This window comes from Elephantulus edwardii, unplaced genomic scaffold (genome assembly GCF_000299155.1).
Source record: "Elephantulus edwardii isolate Elephantulus edwardi_28Jun2011 unplaced genomic scaffold, EleEdw1.0 scaffold00115, whole genome shotgun sequence".
Taxonomy (NCBI): Eukaryota; Metazoa; Chordata; class Mammalia; order Macroscelidea; family Macroscelididae; genus Elephantulus; species Elephantulus edwardii.
The window spans coordinates 622,248-633,670 of record NW_006399865.1 but is presented as its reverse complement, the minus strand read 5'-3'; the positions used below and the strand labels follow the sequence as shown (position 1 = coordinate 633,670).

Genomic DNA, 11,423 nt, shown 5'->3' with positions numbered 1-11,423 from the left:
GCTGCAGTTACAAAGCAGCACAAAACAGGTGTCTCATAACAATGGCTTAGTGGTAAGGAGCTATGCTGACAACCCAAAGGCAGGCCTTTCTAATCCATCTGGCTGATCCATGGGAGAAAGTGGGCAATCTCCTTCTATGTGATTTATAGCCTCCAAAAACCCACTATGAGTTAGTTCTGACTAAATAGCACAAAACAACGCAAGAATAAAGTCACTGACTCATAGTTCTGGTGGCTGGGAGTCCAAAACCAGGATATCACCAGGGCCATGATCTCCTATGAGGGGACCCTTCCCTGTCCCTTCCAGCATATGGTATACACAGACATTGCTTGGCCTTCCTTATCATTTCACAATGTTGCACCATTCAGATGGGGTTGAGACCCACCCTGCTCCAGTCTGACCTGTCCATGAATCACACTCACAAAGATTCTAGTTTCAAAGGGAACAGTCATAAACTCCTGGGACTAAGACACGAAGGGAAGCTTGTGTGGGCACAAACTCATTCAAAACATGTAACTTGTCTATGAAACTCAAAGGCCAATTCCCTGCTGTCAAGTCAGAAGCGACACCCTGCTAACCGTCCAGTGACTTTTCAGGAGGCTGTACATCACATGGGAGGAGATCGCCCATCTTTCTCCCACCGGTGGAGTCAACTCACCAGAAGGGGTCACCTTTGGGTTGGCTGCCCAACTCCCTATGGGCTCCCTAACTTGCCACCAGAGATCCCGAACTTGCCAGTTACACAATGATGATTTTTTTCTAGATCTAAGAAGAATGAATACCATTTTCATGATCTTTTTATCGCCTTTTTGTAAAGAACCACTGATTGTTACATTTGAGCTGGCATTATAAAGCAGGTCAAATTCTGCAATTTTATGTACAAGCATTAGCATCCCATGGCTTTGCGGAAAAACACCCAATTTCTAGTCAAGGTTGAATTTCATGTATGTGTTCATAAATAAATTACGCCTGTCATTTCCATTAGACACGGCTCTTACCCTCAATCATTACAAAACATGTGAGAATCTTGGGACATCTATGTTCCACTGCAAATACGCATATAATTCACTAAGGTGTTGGAAAGACTGATCAATAAAGCTTACAAAATGTTACAGCATTTAGAAGTATACAAATGTCTCAGCACAAACATTCCCAAGGGAAAGACAGATAGTTACGGAGATGAATATAATTCTTACTCATGTTCACTCCTGATTAAGAGGAACTCCCTTATAGATTAAAAAACTTAATTTTAGAGTATATTTAAAGTATGACAAAGGATTTCAAAACCAATCTAATTATCTACAGTTCCTTATCCTGATTTTAAATCAAGCTGCTCCTTAGAAGCAAGGGTGGTGAAATTTGTCTCATACTTTGGGCAGGCTGTCAGGAGAGCAGTCCTTGGAGAAAGACATCAGACTGGAAATGTTCTGAGAACGAGCTGAAGACCCTTAGTGACGTGGATTCACACAGTGATTACAAAGGGGCGTGAGCATGGGGACAGTGGTGAGAGCAGCTCCGGTTAGGGCACCCCGGACAGGCTCACTGTGAGTCCTGGTCTATCTGACATCATCTAACAATTGTTTATTGTCATGTGCCATTTAGATGCCTACAACTAATAGTAACATTATGTACAACAGCTCTGAAGCCGGCTCTATCCTGAGCCGACGTGTCTCCAACACACCTACCCCATGACCCGAGTCACTGAATTGCTCCATCTTGTCCAGGGTCTTCCTCTGAAAATAAAACCAATAAGCACCGTGCTTGGAGTTGATTCCCACTCTTGACAACCCCATACGGGTCCGAGTAGAACTATGTTCCTTGGGGTTGTCGATACAGAGATTTTTTTTTTTTTCAGATAAAGATTACAAAGTCTTGAACCTCCAACCTCAATGTGAGCAGTCAGGACTCGGATGTCCTCAGTAGCTCTGGTGATCCTGCTCCACAGCACCCTGGGTCAAGCTATAGGGTAGAAGGTAAAGCGCATAGGAATGATGAGAGGCAATACAGTATCAGATAACACAGCTAGACTGATTGTGAGGCGCAGCTTACTACATCTTCCAGGGTCTTGTCTCTGGGTCCCAGAGTTTGTTGTAATATCATACAGAACTCATAAAACACTAAGAAAATGGCGGGAGTGATTGTGGAGGCCCAGAAGTCCCAAATAGATTAGTCAGGCATCAGGCTGGAGCCTTTTCCCAGCTCAGGCAAAGGGCTGACAACTCCAACTGGGCAGGTGAGATGACAGGTTGCTGGCTCACAAAAATATGGACATCATCACATCAAGTTACCTAAGACACTCAGGAACTGAAATGAGGAGTGGGTTACAAGAAAAAGGATGTTGCCAGAACATTCTTACGTATTAAATGCTGATCATACCCTCAAAGAAACTCTCCTTCCTTGGCCAAGGTGGTGCGAGGTGGTCAAGTGTAAGGATCTTGGTGTGATAATCCTGTCTCATTAACTTAATGGATAACTCACTTCTAAATGGGACCAGATCAAATGAGTGAACAGGTGGTAACATGGTAGTCAGATGGACAAAGATGGGTAGTCGCATGCCAAGGGAGCATGCTGGTGGGCTGAAGCCAGGCCTGAGGGGCCTCCGCCAGGTTCCTGAGAGCATGGCCAACCAACACCCAGAGTCTCCAGGGCAGGTGACTGCCCAGATGGTCTCAGACGACTAACACCTTCCCCACACTGGTTCTGAGAAGATGAGGTTTGGGACGGGGAGCAGACTTAACTTCCAGGATGATGTGATGAGAGACTGTTCTGCGTGTGGGAAGAAAATTACTTTGGGAGGCGGTGAAGAGTGGGATGCTATGGCTTGAACCGTGTCCTCCCCCAGATCTTATCATCTGTACTGGTGCTTGTCATCACTTTGGGGATTATTCATAATACTAATAAGATAGTATAGCACAGGATGTGTCCAGAGGCAATTTCCTTAGAGACAGACAAAAGAGTAACCAAATGAGAAGACTGAGGCAAGATGCACGGAGATTTCCAGGGAAAAGGGAGACAGAAGCTGCAAAGACCTTCCTCCAGAGCTGACAGCCAGCACCTTTTCCCAGAGCCAGTGCTCTGCACTGGGCTGTCCAGACTCTTAACATCAAGAGAAGAACTCCGTATGTCCAAACCCTACACTTTGGTATTACAGTTCTTGAAGCATTAAACGTTAATGGAGTCCCCTCTGTGGTTGGAAGCCTCACAAAAGATGATCCTTAAGACAGAAAAGAGAAAAGAACTAATGGAAAAGTTCAAATTGTGGCCTTGGATGCTGGGTCAGAATGTGACCTGGACACGAGAACAGGGACAGGTTACACCAACTGACTGAGGCAGTGGGACAGAGATTTCTGGTTCTCAATGTGACTGATATCCTGATAGATGAGAATTCAGGCCTGTGATCAGCTATGGGCTCCAAGTCCACCAGAAGAAGGAGTGGACCATCGACTCCCCATACATCACCCACTGAAACCCTAGGAAGCAGAATCGCTCTCGGACACACATGGGCTCACCGTGAGCAGATGGTAGCTTGACAGCCATAACTCAAGTATCAGTATGGTCCCGAACTGTGCTGACCCACCAAAGAAAAATAACAACTCAACAAGCCATGTCACAAATGCCAACACCTGAAAGGCAGGCGGTGCTTCCACTCAAAACCAAGTAACTTGCTCCTCAGCTTCTAAGCCAGGTCGATTTCTCAAACTTCTCAGATGGAATGCCAGACGTGAGTCTTTGGAGTCATCTTCTGCAGACTAGTCAGACAGACGGCTACACATGAGCTTTGTGACTGACAAAAGCTGGTTCTGAGCATGCATATTGCATGTTTATTGACAAAGGGCTAACAGCGAATCAAACCCGCATAGAGGTTTCCATTTTCTGCTAAACCAAGGTTAGCACTAAACAATTGTAGACTTCTGCATATGGACACGTAACTCTATAGCATTCACAGCACAGAGGATCAGGCCTAAACACATGCTCCCCTGGGCAGGTTGCCCCCAGAAATGAAGGGAAGGAGAGGAGAAACCAAGCTGGGTGTCCATAGTTCCTTGGTTTCAACTGGAGAGTGGTGGGGTGTGAGGGACAGAGAGCCCAGGAATGCTGTGTGCAGATACAAGCCCCCACCAGCAGCTCCTTCATGTCTGCTGGGCTAGGTGCTCACAGATGGTTTCTATTTGGACGGTTTACATGTGGACACTATTAAGATCCATCCCCAAATGTCACGACAAGGTGGAAAATTTCCAAAATCTAAAAGACCAGTTAAAAATAAGCTTGAGCTCCCACTGCCATAGGATTGTTTTCAAAACAAACGAAATAACTGCAAATCCTTATCATCGAGACAAGTGGAAACATCGAGAAAGAGGAATAGTCGAGCTGGCAGGATGGCAGCTACCATGGCCTTGGGATAGTCCTGACAGTTAATCCGTAAGAGCATTAGATGGGGAAGGGAGAAAATGCAATGCACTATCTGAATTTTAAAAAAGAAGAGAGTACCCTGGCTTATCGGCTCGAGTCCCTGAGCGATATACATAGGGGAACGATGTAGCTGCCAGCTGAGATGCTAGACGTTAGCACTTACCCAGAAACTCCTCCGGAAAACGAAGGCCTGACAATTGGCTTTTGAAAATAACCACTGAAAAGTGTGGAGCATAGTTCTGGTTCAATCCTGAGACACGTGTGGCTGCCAGGAGTCAAGGTCAGCTGGGCGGCAACCAACTTGGATCATCTCCTTTTGCTCTGACAGTGAAAGCTGTGAGGCCCAGACCTCGCAGGGCAGGTCCTGTCTGTGTGGGCCTCAGGTCTGCAGCCTTGAAGGGCCTGACCACTTTCCTATTGCCCTCTATCCATGAAAAGCATCTGAAAATGAATATTCACTGTAGGTTTCTTCCTTACTCAAACCTCACCTGTGTAGATTTGATGGCAGTCATAAGAAATGAATCTCTTTTGAAAAAGTGAATAGAAGCACTTTTAGTCAGAGTTTGTGGTAACAACTCCAGTTACTGCGAAGTGGTATCAGGACAATCAATTCCTTTGTCACTCATCTCTCAAATGACTCCAGAGCCACACACTTTTTGTAATGTCTCAACTAAGTTGAGGAAATGTCATACGTGTGGCCTGTGGCTCCACCAGTTCTTACAGGAAAAGTCTTGGAGGAATATATCCAATTTCCTCAAAGTAATCCAAGGATCACTGTACAGTTCAGTGGGAGCAAGTCATACCCACATAGACATTTTATAGATATGCTACCCAAGTCGGAACAAACTGTGCCTAACCCAGCCTACCTAAAGGAAACCATTCCTTTAAGCATGTTCATTGCAACCTGTCATTCCTTTACCACTTCTGTGTACACTCAATGCTGTTGCTCATCTTGGAAGGCTCTTTGTACCTTCCATCCCACTGATTTCTGCTCCATAGTAACCTTGGGTTCTTTGACCCAAAGTATCAGCTTCTTTGAACACCCTCTCAGTCACGCTGGAAGAATGATTCCAACATAAACTGATGTGGCTGTTTTTTAAAGATCAACAGGTGGAATCAGTGAAAATCTCCCAACCTCTTCTAACTGATGATAAATCTAGTATTAGAAAAGATTGTTCTTTAAAATGTTTAGATTCCAACTCCTGAGATAATCTTTACATCTTACACATAAAATATCTCCTGAAGCCTTTTTAAAAACCAAACAACTGTACAGCTTAATTAGTAACATTTCTTTCTGGAGCACTGTGTTCTTATAAAGAACTGTCCATAGAGGTTCAAAGTGACAACAGAAACTTGAAAGAGTAGATGTCTGTGGTTGGGGAGGAGAGTGGGTGAGTTTACATTAATGGAGGAGAAAGTTCCGAAAAGGAGGGGAGGAGTGGTTAATATAATTCAAAGAATGCACAAATATTGCCAACCTGCACATTCAGAAATTACTGAATTGGACTAACTCTTCTGTGCTTCTGCATATATTCTCAAAAATAAATTGTCAAAAAGGAAAGGCTTAAAAGAACAGACAGATGTGTTGATTTTCATGTTTATAGAGCATGAATTCTGCTAGTCCTTGAGGTCATTAGAGGACTGAAGGGGAGCAGAAGCAACAGCAGCAATGGCAGAGGGCGAAAACTCAGTTGTACCTCCTCTCTGCTCCTGGACGAAAACAGATGCCTTCCTTACAGGTGAGAAAGGGGAAACTTGGTCTCATTCAGGCACAATGTCAAGACAGGCCAGTCCTTGGAAAAATGCACCATGCTGGGAAAGGTCAAAGTCAGAGCGAGAAGATGATTTGACGCAATGACCACAGCAATTGGCTGGAGCATGTCACAGGTGAAGATGGTGCAAGGTTCGGAGATGTTGTTAATGGGTTGCTATGAGCCCACACTGACACAGCGTCACCTAACAACAGTCAGCATGGACAGCGTAAGAAGAAAACTACAAATCCTCCCACTCTTGGGTTTGGTGGTTGTTGTGGGCTCAGACCCGACTCATGGCCAGCTCCCACACACAATGCTGACGCTGCCTGCTTTCCCACCAGCCCTGTGATTGCTTGGGACCATTATGCTCTATAGGGGTTTTAGTAGTTTATGTTGAGAAGTAAATAACCAGGCCTTTCTTCCTTGTCTACCTTCCTGTTGTCAACCCTGTTGAAACCTGTTTATCATCACAGCAGTTCACAAGCAAGATGGCAGCCATTTAGAAGGCGAGTAGAGGTCAGCAGAGCCGAGAGGCAGAAGGACTAGGAAGGGACACACATTGGCAGCCCTCGGCAGTGCCCTCCTAGGAGCCAGGACTCTAACAAGCCCAGGCTCCAGCCAGGGAGTTGGCCAGGCCCAGGTTTGGCAGCTGGTGTAGACAGTCTGCCTGCAACAGACACCAAGAAGCCAAACTCAGGGAAGGCTCACACAACAAAGGGCTCCACAAGGCCCTGGAGTAAAAAACCCCACCTCTGGCGGCCACCCTGTCAGGTGGCGAGGTTTCATCTGCCCCACCTTGCTTGCTAAATCAAATGGAAAGTGCAGGGGAGGGCGGTGGCTCCTATTGTCTCCCCACAAATCACAAGGCAAATAAAATTTGCATGGTCTGCCAAGGGTAATGGCCTCTGCAGACAAGCATTCCTGTGAACTCTGACAAAACACTGGGGCCACAGCCAGGCCAGAGCCCTAGCCAGCCCGGGGAAAGACCCAGGCCAGGGCCATAGCAGGCCAGGGCCATAGCAGGCCGGGGCCATAGCCATGGCAGCGGCCATAACAGGCCGGGGGCCGTACACAAGCTGGAGCCACAGGCAGGCTAGGGCCAGGCCAGAGCCACAGGCAGCCCAGGGCCAGAACAGGCTGAGGCCATAGCCAAGTTGGAGCCAGACCAGCCATGCTCAGAGCCATAGCAGTCCAGGACCAGACCAGGCCAGGACAAGACCCAGGCCAAGGCCATTGCAGGTCAGGGCCAGACCCAAGTTGGAGCCATAGCCAGACCAGGGCCAGACCAGGCCGGGCCCAGACCCAGACTGGAGCCATAGCCAGTCAGATGCTATAGCCAGGCCAAGGCCAGGCCAGGCGATCTCAGACCTCCTCCAGCTGGAGCATGGCACACAGGCAAGCTCTCCCAGAGGCGAGTGTTCCCTGTCACCAGTGTTGACATCGACATCAATTATTGTCATCATTATACACACACACATATGCAGCAGGTGACTGACACACTCAGATCTTTCACTCTCCTGCAACTATGAAACCAAAACAAAGCTACCAAGAAGAGGCAACCCAAGTGCAAACACAACGGCTCCACATGATCCTTAATCCTAACAGTGCTGCGTGGCTGACATCAAGCAGTGGTTTGCATGTGAATGTTCTGTGCTTGGAACGCGCAAAACTTCTTGGTGATGACACAACTCACCACGCCCCCACACTGGCCACCCCTCCACACTGGCTACCCCTCCACACTCACCATGTTGCCATTGTTAACTGCTGTTTGTCAGCTCCACCTTGCGGTGACACCACACACATCAGAATGAAATGTTGCCTGGTCGGGCGCCATCATCATGATACCTGTCCAGGGAAAGCATACACACACTGTAAGGGCATTTTCTTTCCAGTGCTGCTTTATGACCGAGTTAGAAACTCAGAGAATAACATTACATCAGAGAGAATAAAACCTTCCAGGGTACCCTCTTTTTTGAACAAGGTGTGTTAGAGGCTAGAGATCTGAAAGCCCATACAGTAAATCAAATTTAGGATTTTTCTAGAATTTTAATCAAGCTCAACTCATTGCCATGAAGTTGGAGCCAACTCATAGCTGACCCTCCAGCAGGCTTTCAGAGACTGTGAATTGCATCGGAGGAGAGTGCCCATCTTTCTGCTTAAAAGAGAGATCATCCTATTTAGATGATTTCACAAAAAAATATTCTACCTGGAATCTATTCACTCCATAATCACAGTGATATAAACTAGAATTCTGTGTCAATGTAGAGGAAGTCTTGGGAAAACAGACATCGATCCACTGTGTATCAGTACATTTAGCCACGGCTGATTAAGACTTCAGTTGAAGGTCAAGGCAAACCAAGCATGCTAACCACAAACGGGAACTTATTTTAATTATGAGTAAGGAGGTACTTTGATCACTTCCTTAAAGAGTACAAATTCAATCTTACCATAAATCATTTCATAAAGGAAGATTCAATAATATCTTTCAAAATGAAAGAACCTTGAAGGATATAGTACATGCCAAAACTCTTTTTTTTTTCTTTTTAAAAAAAATTTTTTAAATATATCAAAAGGCCTGCTTTAGTGGCATGCTACTCCCACCAGAAAATAACCCAATACCCCCTTGTTGGTAACATGCTTAAGTTGACCAGCCAACTCCTATTTCTAAACTCTTGTGTATGTGAGTGTATGTAAAAGTACATGTATCTTATCAACTTGATGACCCAAAGCCTCCTGCTTCCACACACTGGCTGACTGGCGTCCACTCCTTTCAGAAGGGTGGGCAGAAACCTGCATGTGGTAGTAGAATATAATAGCCCACTTCTCAAGCAGTGTTTCACCCTTCTCAAAAGGAGAGGCTGACTTCTAACCAGACTACTCAAATCAATTCTCTCTTGGTGACTCCTTTTCTTTTTAGGAAAACACACATATTCACACACCCATATATATAATTTTTTTGTTTTTACATTTAAATATAAAAATACTATTCTGCTTTGTGTTATAACATTGAGGGCCAAGTAGTATCAATCTTTTCTTAAGGCAGGGATATGTCCAGTCATATCCCTACCTTCCTTCTCAATTTCCATGGAGTCTCCCACCCAAACAATGAAATCCTAACTTTACCACAGAATTAAGTCAGGCCCTCCCACTTCAGCTACCTCAATAAATTCCTCCTTTGCTTCCTTCACAAACATAAATGCTCTGTCTGGATAGCTATGCCTACTGGACAAACATGCTGATTAAATGGAAGCAGTGGTTATGTTTCCCTACCCCCTCCCCACTAATGCACTATTCCTCAGTCTTCAAGAAAGCTTTAGTGGCAGGGAAAAGGGGCGGGATGGCCGTGAAGAGATTAAGAACTTGACCCCTCTACCCTGGCCCCCCAAAAGCAAGAGTTATTAACTGGGCCTGAGAAATAAAAAAGACCTCGATATTTTGCCCTCTGAATTACAGATAGTAGAAACAAGTAGGAGAAAGGAGAAGAGGCCGTGGGATGAAAAAGAGGGGGGCTTGTGATGACTGGAGGTCTAGTCCATTTAGTTTTTATACTGGAAGGGCTCGTCGCCAGTTTCATGGAGAAGACATGTGCAGATGAGGGCTTCTGTCACCGAGTAGGGATCACAGTTGGCCGAGGGGCGGCGGTCTTCAAAGTAACCCTTCTTCTCCTAGCCAACAGTCCAAGGAATGTGAATGCTGGCACCACGGTTGGCCACACCGGCAGAAAAGTCATTGATGTTGGAGGTTTCGTGGAATCCAGTCAGGTGCCGGGTGTTGTCCAGGCCTCCTTTGGGATCATAGGCGTGGATGTGGTACTGGTGCCGCTTGCTTAGTCTCTCGATGGACTCCTCAATGTACTTCAGACCGTTCTCTTCTCGCATGGATTTGGTGCTAAAGTTGGTATGACATCCAGAACCGATCCAGTTCCCAGGGATGGGCTTGGGGTCAAAGGTTGCTATAACGCCCAAGTCTTCACATACATGGTGCAGGATGAAATGGGCCACCCAGAGATGATCTCCCATGTCAATTCCTTCACAGCGACATATCTGGAACTCCCACTGGGCAGGCATGACTTCTGTATTTGTCCCCCCAATCTTGATGCCTGCATATAAGCACGCCCGGTAGTGAGCCTCCACAATGTCCCTGCCGTAAACTTTATCTGCTCCCACACCAGAGTAACAGGGACCTTGGGGTCCAGGGAAACCATTGGGAGGCCAACCAAAGGGGTGGCCATCTGTCCCCATGAGGGTGTATTCCTGCTCCATTCCAAACCAGGGGTGTTGGTTGCTCACCATGTCCATTATCCGTTTACAGGTGTGCCTTAAATTGGTCTCTGCAGGCTTTCGGTTGTACTTAAAGACTTCTCAGAACACCAGCTTGTTGGGGTTCTTGCGGAAAGGATCCCGAAACATGGCAGCAGTGAGATACATGTCACTGTTAGAGCCTTTGGACTGGAAACTACTGGAGCCATCAAAATTCCACTCAGGCAACTCTTCTATACTCTTGGGCTCAGAGTCTAGGGTTCGGGTCTTGCAGTGCAGTCCCTCTCCTGTGCCATCGATCCAGATATACATGGCCTGGACTTTCTCACCCTGAGGCAGGGCCATATACACCTGCTTGATGTCTTTGTTCAATTGGGAACTTGCTGAGGTGGACATGGTGGAAGGTGTTCTGGGCGGCCAGCAAGCTGGAGGGAAAGCAGGCGGTGAGAGCGAGGAGAGGAGAAGAGAGGTGGCCAGGTGTGCAGTTATAAGACAGACTCAACTCCCATTCTTGGCTCTTGCCAAAACTCTTAATTCAGACAATAATGCAAATAAAAACGGTCCTTGCTGTTGATTGCAAGGTAAATTCAGTTGGATAAATTATACTTGGTCTGGAAGCCTTTAGAAATGTGAGGTAATTCTTCACACTGAATGCTACCAATGTTTCTAAATTCCCTAACTGGCATATACATGTTGTTGTTGAGTCAGAAACAATCCATAGCTGGTCCGCTGTTGGGTTTTCAGTGGTAGTTCATCACACGGGAAGAGATTGCCCATCCTTCTTCCACAGAGCAACTGGTGGCCTCGAACTGCATGCCTTTGGGATTTCAGCACAGGTTCTTGCCACTAGGCCACCAGAGCTCTCAACGTATACATGTTGTTGTTGTTGTTGTTGTTATATGCCGTCGAGTCGCCTGCGACTCATAGCGACCCTATGTACAACAGCCCTAAACTCCGCTCTGTCCTGTGCCAATCGCACTGTCTCTGACACTCCCATCCC

At 46.4% G+C, this 11,423-nt stretch overlaps 1 pseudogene; it reads right to left on the bottom strand.

The window, feature by feature from the left end:
- Nucleotides 1-9,700: 9,700 nt before the first annotated feature.
- LOC102851428 lies at nt 9,701-10,819 on the bottom strand (annotated as a pseudogene).
- Between the last annotated feature and the right edge of the window lie 604 nt (nt 10,820-11,423).